The following is an 11,371-nucleotide window of genomic DNA, read 5'->3' as shown; positions in this document are numbered from 1 at the left end:
TTAGATTTTGATTAGCATTTAAATTAGCTAGTTTTAAATTTAGTTAAATTGTTAGAAATTAATATGCATGTTAACACTTTAATTTCTTTATGATTCAAGACTTAATAAAATCCATGTGCTTTCGCATCTTGATCACACCCTTGATGGATTGATTGATCAAAGTCATCTTTGATCAATTAATCACCTGACATGTATTAGTTTCCCAATCCAGTCAAGTGATCATAAGCCTCTTGATCATTTGATATGATTAGTCTCCTGCATTAACGCTACATTGGATCGCAAGTCAAATTCAAGTTCAAACTTCACACTCAAGTCAGTTCAAAGACATCATGCCAGACTTTGAAGACTCCGGACATTAAAGCACAACAAAAATATTCTTCTTTCAACACTTGTTAATTATGATCAGAATTGCGCGCCACAAGCGTTAAGTAGTGGAGAAAGAATGAGAGGGAGTATTCATATCCTCGTTCTGAATATCTTTGGATATGGGACGTCTGACCCATTTGTTCAAAGTATTCACCTATACTCATAAACTTTAGTGTAATTAAAATCAAGTAGTTGTCAAGTTTTCCTCCCCACATACACTTCAATAATCAATATCAATAACACCCAGCTCTGCATTACACTTCCTTGGTTTAAACACCACACTTTTACTCTCTTGGTTTAAACACAACACTTTCATTTTATCTTTGGTTTAAACACCACTTTCATACCCTCTTAGTTTAAACACCACTCTTTTGACTTCAACTACTTCTTTAGTTTAAACACCATTTTTATGCCTGATTGGTTTAACCACCACCTTTATGAGGTTTAAACATCACCCTTGTATCACTTCTTTGGTTTAAACACCACTTTTATCATCTCTTCGGTTTAAACACTACACTTCTATTTTCATGTTCTTAGTTTAAACACCACACTTTCCTTTATTCTTCGGTTTAAACACCACTTTTATTACTTCCTTGGTTCAAACACCACTTTTACTTTTATTCCCCTTTTGGTTTAAACACCACTTTTATTACTATCCGGTTTAAAAACCATTTTCTGTTACTTCTATTTCCTGTTTGGTTTTGTAAGACCCCAATTTTGTCCCTAAGATCCCTCATGGCATCATAACATTTCATTTGCATAGCCTCGAGGATCATTAGCATCTTGGTTCCCTTTGCCTTTGGGTGGGACCTCTTGAAAATGGTTTGAGATCACCAAGCATGCTTGAATTGTATATCATTGCTTTTCTCATTTTGTTTACTAACCAAAAGCACAAAATATGTCACTAACATCTTTTGTTTGTAGCTTGAGCAATCACAAGGTCCAAAACTTCTAGGAGATCATTGGTACAAAGACATGGTCAAGAGGAGATGAAAGAAAGCATGGTAATGGTTCCCAAAGCTCTCATCCATCAAATATGCCTCCCTAGTACCTCAATTCATCATTTTGATCAAAGCAAGTCAAAGGGCTTGAGGTCTTGTTCTTCAAGAGAATCCTAATTCATCTATGCACCACAATGCCTTGCTCCTGAAGCAATCTCAGCCCATGGTCAAGTATAATCAAGGGAAGTTCTTTAACTCTTCATTTCATGCATATTTGAACCTATTTGAGTATCCTTAGTTATCAATTCATTAAGATATGAGGCATGGACTTGAGAAGTTGATCAGTCAATTCATCTGACTATTTTGAAATGCACTGAGACCTAACTTTTTATGTGTTGGTCAAATGGAGATGGTTCCAAAAGAAAATATGTTATTAAGGACAATATGAACAACTTTCATGTTCATCAAAAATTGAATTTAAGCTTGTAAAACCATCTTCCATTCCAATACATTATAGGTCATTTTGACTAAAACCCTAATTTTGGGTAAACTTCCCAAGGACACAACTCACTCATTGTTTGTTATTTTGAGGTGGGATCAAATGCATTGGAAAGCTTAAGATGTCTACTTAAAATGTTATGTTGAACAAAATTTCAAAATCTCAAAGGAAATACATGCGATAATGCAAGACATTATAGGTCCTTTTTGACCAAATGCATTGAAAGTCAAAAAAGTCCAACTTCAAGTGCCCATAACTCTTTTATCAAAAATCCAAATGATGCCAAATTTAAGTCCATTTGGATTGTCTTGAAAAGATCTACAACTTTGGTGTTGGAGGTTTTTCCATTTGGGGCTTAAATCATGGAAACAGAGGGGCTTGAAAGTTGGTCAAATTTAGAAACCTTGCCTTGACATATCATGCACCTTGCACTTTAAATTCAAATTTCATAAATTTCCACACTTCAAATGGATTTTTGCCCAACATAACAATTGTTCCTTACATCAAGACCTTTCCAACCATTACTCACATGATCATGTTTGGATTTTTTCATTGGGACTGTCGAAGAGATGATTGTTTAGGTACAATTGAGGAATTCACTTGAAATCTTGTTACATAAGCAATTGCCTTGCAAGTCACACGTCCAATTCCATTTGGCTGATGCTCAGAATTCATTTGGCATTGTTTTTGGGCCTTGTGCATGATCATGCAAGCCCATGCAATGAAGCTCCACATGCCATGCACACGGATTTATCACAAGCTTCTTGCCACTTCCTCTATAAATAGAGACCTCATTCCATTCATTTCACACACCTAATTCAACCTGAAATGCTGCAGAATTCTTTCCATAGCCATCATTAAAGAAGCAATTCCATTTTTCTCAAATTTTTCAGATCTAAAATTCAACTTCATCTGGTTGAATTCTTAGATCTAATGCTTCTAAACCTTCATCATTCATCTCATTGAACTTCTGTTTTAGCAAAGCAAGCAAGGCATCGTGCTCAAATTACCAGAACTCAAACTCACACTCCAACTGGTATTTTCTTCGAATCTCATCATCCATGGACCTATTTGCTTGGATCTAATGTTTTCTGAAGTCCTCACTTGAGAGGCAAGCTAGTGGTAGCTTCAATTTTGTTTTTCCCTGATCTGCATTTTCCATACCTGAATCTTCCACCTCAGATTTCTTAATTTATAGGAATCTTGAGCGTGATTCAAGGTTACAGGGGTGATGTACATCACCCCGGCTTCATTTTGGTATAAAGATCGTGTACTTTGGTTGCCTTTTGAATTTCTGCAATTTGGCCGGAAAATCCAAGCTCACCGGAGAAGACGGTGGCTCTGGTGGCTTCATCATCTCCAGATCCATTCCTGGTCGTGTGATCTATTTTCCAGATTCAATCAGGATCCTTGCTTGTTATGACTTTTATTTGTTTTCCATGTGAGTGCATTGACCGTGGATCACAATGAGCGCGCACCTCTGGATCCTTGGGTCTGCCAGCTCAATTAATGAGCTCAGATCCAAGGGCTCTCGTTTATTGCATTTTCTATTTTCTGGTTTTAATTTCTTTAATTCCAATTATTTTCAAAAATCAATATCTCTTTCATTTTTAGTCCAAAAATTATGGGACCAATTGCATTATTTCCCAAATAATTTCTAGTTTCTATTTCTGATTTTTATTATTTTTTATTTTGTCATTTGATATTTTTTGTGAATTTTCTCTTTTCTGGTTATTTTTAATTCATTTTAAATAGTTTTTTATATTCAAAAAATACAAAAATATTGTCCTAACCTATTTGAATGATGATGGATCTATGAAAAATATTCTCATCAATTTTTGAATTGATTTGAGATTTATTTGAGATTTTAGTTCAATTAGGTTATTTTTATTCATTTTTAATTGATTAAAAATAGTTTCTGACTTTAAAAAATGCTGAAATTTTTTGTCAAACTTTGTTTGACCTTGTTGAACTTAGGATAAATTACTTGGACCTTTCAAGGTTGATTTGAAGTAATTTTGAAGTTTGACCTTTCCATTTTATTTTTAATTTAAGTTTAATTAAATATTAAAAAATGCCAAAAATAGTTTATTCATTTCTTGACTCCCAATCTTCATCTCACTTCTGTTTTTGATTATTTGACCTTGACTTTCAATGTTATTGGTCAACATATGGGGATTGGTACATTGTATTTCATTTAATGCACTTTAATTTTGCCATTTCCATTCTCTTATCCATCTCCTTCTTCTTCTTCTTCTTCTCTCTTTTGATCAATGAGTTGAAGGTTGATAAGTTAGCATTGGTTAGGGAGATTTAATCTTCTTTGATTCAAATCTAATTCATCTTGATCAATTGATCAAGTGAATGGTTTTGCATTAAGGATAGGTTGTCTTCTAAATCATGCAAAAGGCTTAAACCAATACAAGATCAATTCTCATTTTCTTTTTTTGGCATGGCAAGTTTTTGGGACTTGGTTCACTAATCAAGACTCCTAACTTGTGTTTGTTGCCTACATTATTATTGACCAGCCTCAGATAGTTGTGACTTCTACATAAGTCCAATTACGATTGGTTAACATAGCGCTAAATTTGCGTTATGGCACACTAACTACTAACACTAACCATTGACATTTAACATTTACTTTATGTAATGTACCTTTATGAAATTTACTATTCTTGCACATATTATCCATTTTCTTTTCTCTTTGCTCATTTGAGCACATGTTTATGTTAATGCCATTTGCCTTTTGCTCACTTGAGCACATAATTGTGTATATATTATTGTGCTTGTGTTTTTGTTTTGATTGTTGTGGGCCAAATGCAAAGAAATGGACTTAGTTTCTAGGACCTTCCCAATGCAAAAATGGAGAATTGAACTTAGATTTTAGGACCTTCCTTATGCAAAATTGGAGTAAAAGGATCTAAATGATGAAGATGGATTGGAAGGACCAAATCTCTAAACTCACTCTTGTCCATTCTTGTTTTACTTCATGGAACTTTTGATGTGTGTGCTTTTGTGCTAGGAGTTTCCATTTGAGCTTAATTGGAAGATCATTTCCATGTTCATCCAAGTGGAAGATACAAGATACCTTGAGGATCTTTTAAGAGACTTATTTGATTGCTTATGCTTTGTGGTTGCTTATTATAAAGGATGGGAGCTACTTGGATCATCAATATGATCTCAAGAGAGGGACTCCATTGTGGTTTTGATTCTTCACCCCTTCTCTTTTTGTTTTACTTAGGACTTAGCCCTTCTTCTTCTTCTCTCCACTTTAACCCAAGCCAAAACTCTTTGTGCAAACATTTAACCTTTGTTCTCAACATTAGAAACCTAAGCCTTATTCTTTTGATTTTCAAACTTTCTTTTCATAACACTTATTTTAAATTGAACCTTTAAGTCAACTTTGACTATTTTTTGTACATACTTTTAATTGGTAAATATAACCCATTCAAATTTCTTTTTGTGGTTCCAATGGCCACTTCTTAATCAAATTTTCCATAACCTTTAGCTATTAGGTTTGAGTTATCTTTGTGGTAGATGTAATACTCACCTATATCCTTAGTGATGGACAATGAGTCTTCCATGCTTATTATATGGTTAACCCTTCACTAGCATGTTGATGCTATCCTCACATGGTGGATTTGTGGTTTGGTTGAGTTTTCTCCCTTTGATAAAAAAAGACCTTAAGGCTTTTGGACCAATCAATTCACCAAATTGTTTTGAGATTTTTACCCCGAACTACGAGGTTTTGATCCTAATCTTTTTTTTAAGATGGTACGTAGGCAATGGGTTTATCCATCCAAACACAAAAAATGTAAATAACTTGTATATTCTCTTCTCATCTCTTCAATCATGTTTGCACAAACAAATTTTCACAAAACAAACAACCTTTGCAACAAGTATGAAAAGGGCTCCCTAGGAGTACCTAGGATGTTTTGGGTGCCTAACACCTTCCCATTGCATAACCAACCCCCTTACCCAGATCTCTATTTCTTTTACTAGTTTTTGTTAAAACTTTTAGGTTTTTGTTCGCTTTCTAACCATTCCTTTGGATAAATAGAAGTGGGGTGGCGACTCGACTTGTATGGTTTACCTTGGATTTAGTTAATATCTCTAATGGTAACGAATACCCCGCTACAGGTTTAAACACCATTATCCGGTTTAAACACCATTTCACAAATCTTGCCTCATTGTACCATCTCTTTTACACTTCAAGCAACTTTCTTTTTCTCAATTCAAGTAATTCATTTTGTATTCAATTCAACCAACTCTTTCTTTTTCTTTATCACACAAACTTTTTCAAAATAATTTTCTTTCTTTTCATTAAAGAACTCTTAGAGCATCTGAACAATGATCAAAATCATCCAATGTCTACATACTTCTAGGATGTGATTAGAATTGTTCCCTAAAATCAACCAACACATCCGTATTTTCTACCACGAACTACGAAGCTCTAATTTTCTCGTTGCACTATGAGAATACGTAGGTACGAGGGTTCGAATCCTTGGCGAGCACACTAATTAATAAATTTATGTTTCCATTTTTATCATTTGCAAGTAACCTTTAGATAATAACACCCATCAGAGAAAAGAACAATCAAAATGCTTCCCGTTGAGTACAACGAATATGAGGGGTTCCAATACCTTCCCCTTGCATAACCGAATTCCTTACCCTTTTTCTCTTCCCCATGGGTTTTGTCGATATTTTCCCTTTCCTTTTGGGAATAAATAAAGTTTGGTGCAACTCTGTTGTATCTTCGAGCGTGCAATACGCTCAGGTATTTTTCGTGGCACGACAGTTGGCGACTCTAATGGGGAGTCTATAAGCAAGTCAAGCCTAGTTTTGTTTGTTTCCTTGTTCGTTTAGGTGCTTATCTTTACTGTTTTACTTGCTTTATCATTATGCCATGTATTATATCTTTATTGTTTTACTTATTTCATTATATTGCATCATTATTGCTTTAAATATTCATCATACTCTAGATATCTGATATATTCTCTGTTGTTTGGTTGGGATGATGTTACATGAGAGAGAAGCTATATACCTGAGCTTGAGTATACACATAGGATATAATATTGGATAGTCGTGTTGACCTGCATTTCGTGCGTTGGGTTGTCACGAGAATTTACTACGGCAAGGTATTTTCATTTGGATTTGTGACTCTGGGAGGCCTTTTAGGGATTACCTTTGGAGACTAGTATCTACCTGTGAGGGGATATTAGGTTTTTTGCAGGAAACCAAGACCCTATATATCTTGATCATCATGTATACGTCGAACGTTTGAACCTACTTCGAGAACTCTATGCTGATTATCCTGAATGAGATGAACCTTTGAATCTATGGTGTTGCATATCATTACATCGTGCTAAAATTAATTTTTGCATGTGCATTTCCAGGGAACCCAAGAGCTTAGTCTATTATTGAGTATTCAAGAAGAAAATGAGTACTGGCAGAAGAAGTATTTATATTTACAAGTTTGTGGAACCACAATTGAAGGCTTTGAGAGGATTATGGACTCGTATGATTCTTGATAACAAGGATGATTTCAAGAAGAGCTATGGTAATCTCCTAGGAATCCTCAACATTGAAGTCAACATCATGTCCATTCATACTCTCGTGCAATTATATGATCCTCTGATGAGGTGTTTCACTTTCCAAGACTATCAGTTGGCTCCAACTCTGGAGGAGTATTCTTATATCACGGGGTTGAGATTAAATATCAAGTTCCCTTAATCAACACAAAGGATATTCCCAAATTTCACCATATAGATGAATCATTCCACTTAGAGAATAAGGAGGTGGAGCTTAACCTCAAACTCAAGGGTGGTATTCATGGATTTACCCTAAATTTTCTAATGGACAAAGCCACTACTTTTGTTGATGTTGGGAGCTAGAATTCATTCAATTCTATTATTTCTCTACTTATATATGAGATAGTGTTGTTCTCTAACATTAATGACTTTTTGTACTTGGCTTTTATTCATATCTTCATGTCTTGGAATCCTGTTTCTACTCTACTAGCTGATACCTATTATTCTAATCATTTGAGGGATCAGAAGAAGAAAGGAACTATTGTGTGATGTGCTTTTGTACTATACAAATTGTTTATGTCTCACTTACCCAACAAGGGTCCTTTTGTTGATAATAAAGGAAATATCAAATGGTCCCAGAGGATCATGTCCTTAACTGCTAATGATATATTGTGGTACTCTCAAAACTACGATGATTTCAAGATCATCCTCAACTGTGGTAGTTTACATAATGTACCCCTAATAGGTACAAAAGAAGGAACTAACTACAATCCAAGTTTGGCATTGCGTGAATTGGGTTACGCAATGTTGGACAAACCAAACACAAAGCAATTGGAAGATTTTGTCCTACATGAATGGGTTAATAATCCAGAGTTGTTGAAGAAGACTAAAAAAGCTTTGGGAGAGATTCGTCATCAAGGAAGGGTTGAATTGGGAAAGAAGAACTGTATAGCAAAAGAAGCCTACACACAATGGGTCAGATAAAGGGTCAAGGAAGTTTTGTTGCCATTTCCATTTGAACCTTCTATGAGCCTTAAGCCCCCAGGACCTTCTGTTGTTCCTATCTCTGAAGTTGACAAACTCAAGAGGACTATCACGCTATTAGAAAAGGAGAATTCTGATCTCCGATCCGACCTTGGTGAAATCATGCAAGAGAAGGAAGACTTGAAGATTAACCTCAATCATGAGAGAGAGTGTATTCTCAAAGCTATTGAAATTTCTCAGGTTGAACATAATAAGCGAAGTGGGATTAATGATGCTCTCAAGGGTACCTATGTTGGCATCTATGCTAAGAAGAAACAACTTACCGAGACTCAGTATCAAGCTAGAAAGATGGTTACTATTTGGAACCAGACTCTGACATCTCGTGAGGAGATGGAGGAGAGCTACAAGGCCCAACTCGAAGAACTTTAAGACCAACTAAAGAGTTGTAAGAAGGAGTTAAAGAAAGAACAAGAGTGTTCTAAAAAGCTTAAAGTTTCTCTCTCTCTCAATGCCAGTGTGATCTTGATAAGAGTTTTGAAGAAATCATAGGGTTGAAAAACCAAGCACACCAGAGTCAAGAAGTTGTTAATCATCTTAACCAAGAGGTCTCTCATTGGGAATGCATTTGACCTGAGGGAACATGTATGATACAATCCCTAAAATTTCCTAATTCAAACTAAATGATCAAATGATATTTAATCATCTAATTGAAAAAGCTCTTAAGGAATCATGCAAGATTATAGGCCATATCATATTCCTTAATAACAAGCTATCATGAATTATGAGTTAAAGATGAAAAAAAGAGATAAATCTAGGTCAACGATATTAACCCTAACCTCTAATTGAATCCAATATAACTTAAATATAAAATTAATCTTGATTTAGAGATTAAATTATAATATTCACTAATACTAAACTTAATTACCACTAAAGGTGATTTGGATGTATTATTAAAAACAATATTAAAAAAAGAAATAATGAATCTCCTAAAAAGAGTAACAACTTTGCCAGGGGGTGCAACAATGAAAATGGGCGTGGAAAGTTGAATATGGGCACATGGCGCATGTGTGAGGCCAAAAGTCACTTTTGTTTGTTTTTATTGGTTAAGAATTGGGGGTGTAGGGAAAAGAGAAGGTGCGTGCAAGAAAAAGGCCTTTGGGCCTGAACCCTTTGGCCCAAGAGAGGATCAAAATAAGTAAAAGGTCTCCCATTCACTCACCATACCATCAGACCCACTCTCCTTCTACCTTCTTCATCTGAAATCGCTCTGTCGCGCTGAAAATCGTTTCAGGCAGCGGCTAAGCCCAGAACGTAACCACACCACCACCACTAAGCTTATCTCACCTCCCTCTTTCTACATATAACCTTGAACTTACCTTAATCTCACCCTAACCTTCATTTCGAAACCAAACACATAAACCATAAAACACTCCAAAGAGAAATTAACTGACGTAAGTTCAAGGAATCAAAGTAAAGCCTTAGGGATTTTACTCAGACTAGATACCTCTACAACGTGGTAACAACAATTTACAAGAAATATGAAGAATTAAAGAATGTCAAAGCTTACCAATAGGGCATAGATTAACCCTTGTAGTTGTCATAAAGCTCTTGAAGATGAGGATAAAAGATAGAAATTCAGAGATTCTTGCTTCCCAGGTACAAGTATTCTTTAATTCCTTGCTTTATGACATATCCCTTCTTCTTCCTCCTTCTTCCTTTTTAATTTTCTATGAGTGTTATAGTTGTATAGGGATTAATAGATGATGATAGAGAATTAGGATTAGAAATGTGAATTTGCTAGGATATGATGATAAACGTTGAGTTAGGGTTGTATGATGGAGGCTTAACTCAATTAATTTAGAGCTTCAAGGTGAAGCTCTGATCAATGGTGGATTGAGATCTTTAGAGTGAGTTTGAGAGGTTAGGGATGAGAATTAGGCAGAGCTTTATTAGGTAATTAATACTTGTTGATGAAGTAAGGGATTCGAGTTTATATAGATGGGGGTTGATGAAATTTGAGAGGGAAAAGTTAGTTACACACAGTTAGGAATGAGAGGGTCCTAGCCTTTAGATGGTGATCCATGGGAAGAGTTAATCAAGGGTTGGGGATTGTTCAAAAGTTGGTTAGAGTTTGGTTTAGTATGAAGTGTGATATTTTAACTGATTTGTGTTAATTTTGTATTAAATTTAGTGTGGAATCTGAGTTAGGAGTGTGTTAGATTGAGGGAATTTAAGATTAGTTAGGATTTTAAATTGATTTTGGTGGGATATATGCATAACTAACTAGGATGGTTAGTTAGGGCAATGGGTCAGCTGATTAGGGCAGGTGGTTAGTAGTTTTAGAGACAGTTATGTTAGTTAATTAATGAAAGTTAGAGTTTAAAGTGTATGTTAGTTTGCAACTAACTTGAAGTAGTTAGTTAATTTGAAATTAAATTGGAGGTAAAATTCTATCATAACAATTAGTTTTTTTTGTACCGAGGAGCTTAAAGTTGGTTAGAAATGATGTTTGAATTGGTTATGTATGCACAAATGTATTGATGTATGTGCATGATTGAATTGTGATGTGGTTGTCATGTATGCATTGCATGCTTGGATGATGCATTTCATCTGAGTTGACTGGATTGCCAAATTATCATGTCAGTTAGGGTTTTATGTTAGCTAATGGTTGTTGAACAAGTTAATATAGGTTAACTGAATTTGATAGTTTCATAGCATGTATGGCTTGAATGATATGGATGAATCTATGATTATGTATGTTGATTAGTAATGTGTATGTTATGCGTCATATGTGGTATTATGATCCTATGATGTGTTGGAATGTGGATTGATAATGTATGCTGAATTGGTATGTTTAGATGACGTTTAATGCATTGTTTTTTTTTGCTTGGATTGAACATAATTTGGATTGTGCTATCATTAAGTGGACTATCATGGAATGATATGGATGCATATGTGTTTTGACTTACATTGCTTATTTTGGATTGTGACATGAATGTGTATGCTTGAGCTGTTTTGATGCTTCTGCAACTTTGATGTTATGTTATATG

Source organism: Lathyrus oleraceus, chromosome 1 (assembly GCF_024323335.1).
Source record: "Lathyrus oleraceus cultivar Zhongwan6 chromosome 1, CAAS_Psat_ZW6_1.0, whole genome shotgun sequence".
In the NCBI taxonomy this organism is placed as follows: Eukaryota; Viridiplantae; Streptophyta; class Magnoliopsida; order Fabales; family Fabaceae; genus Lathyrus; species Lathyrus oleraceus.
This window is presented reverse-complemented; position numbering follows the sequence as displayed.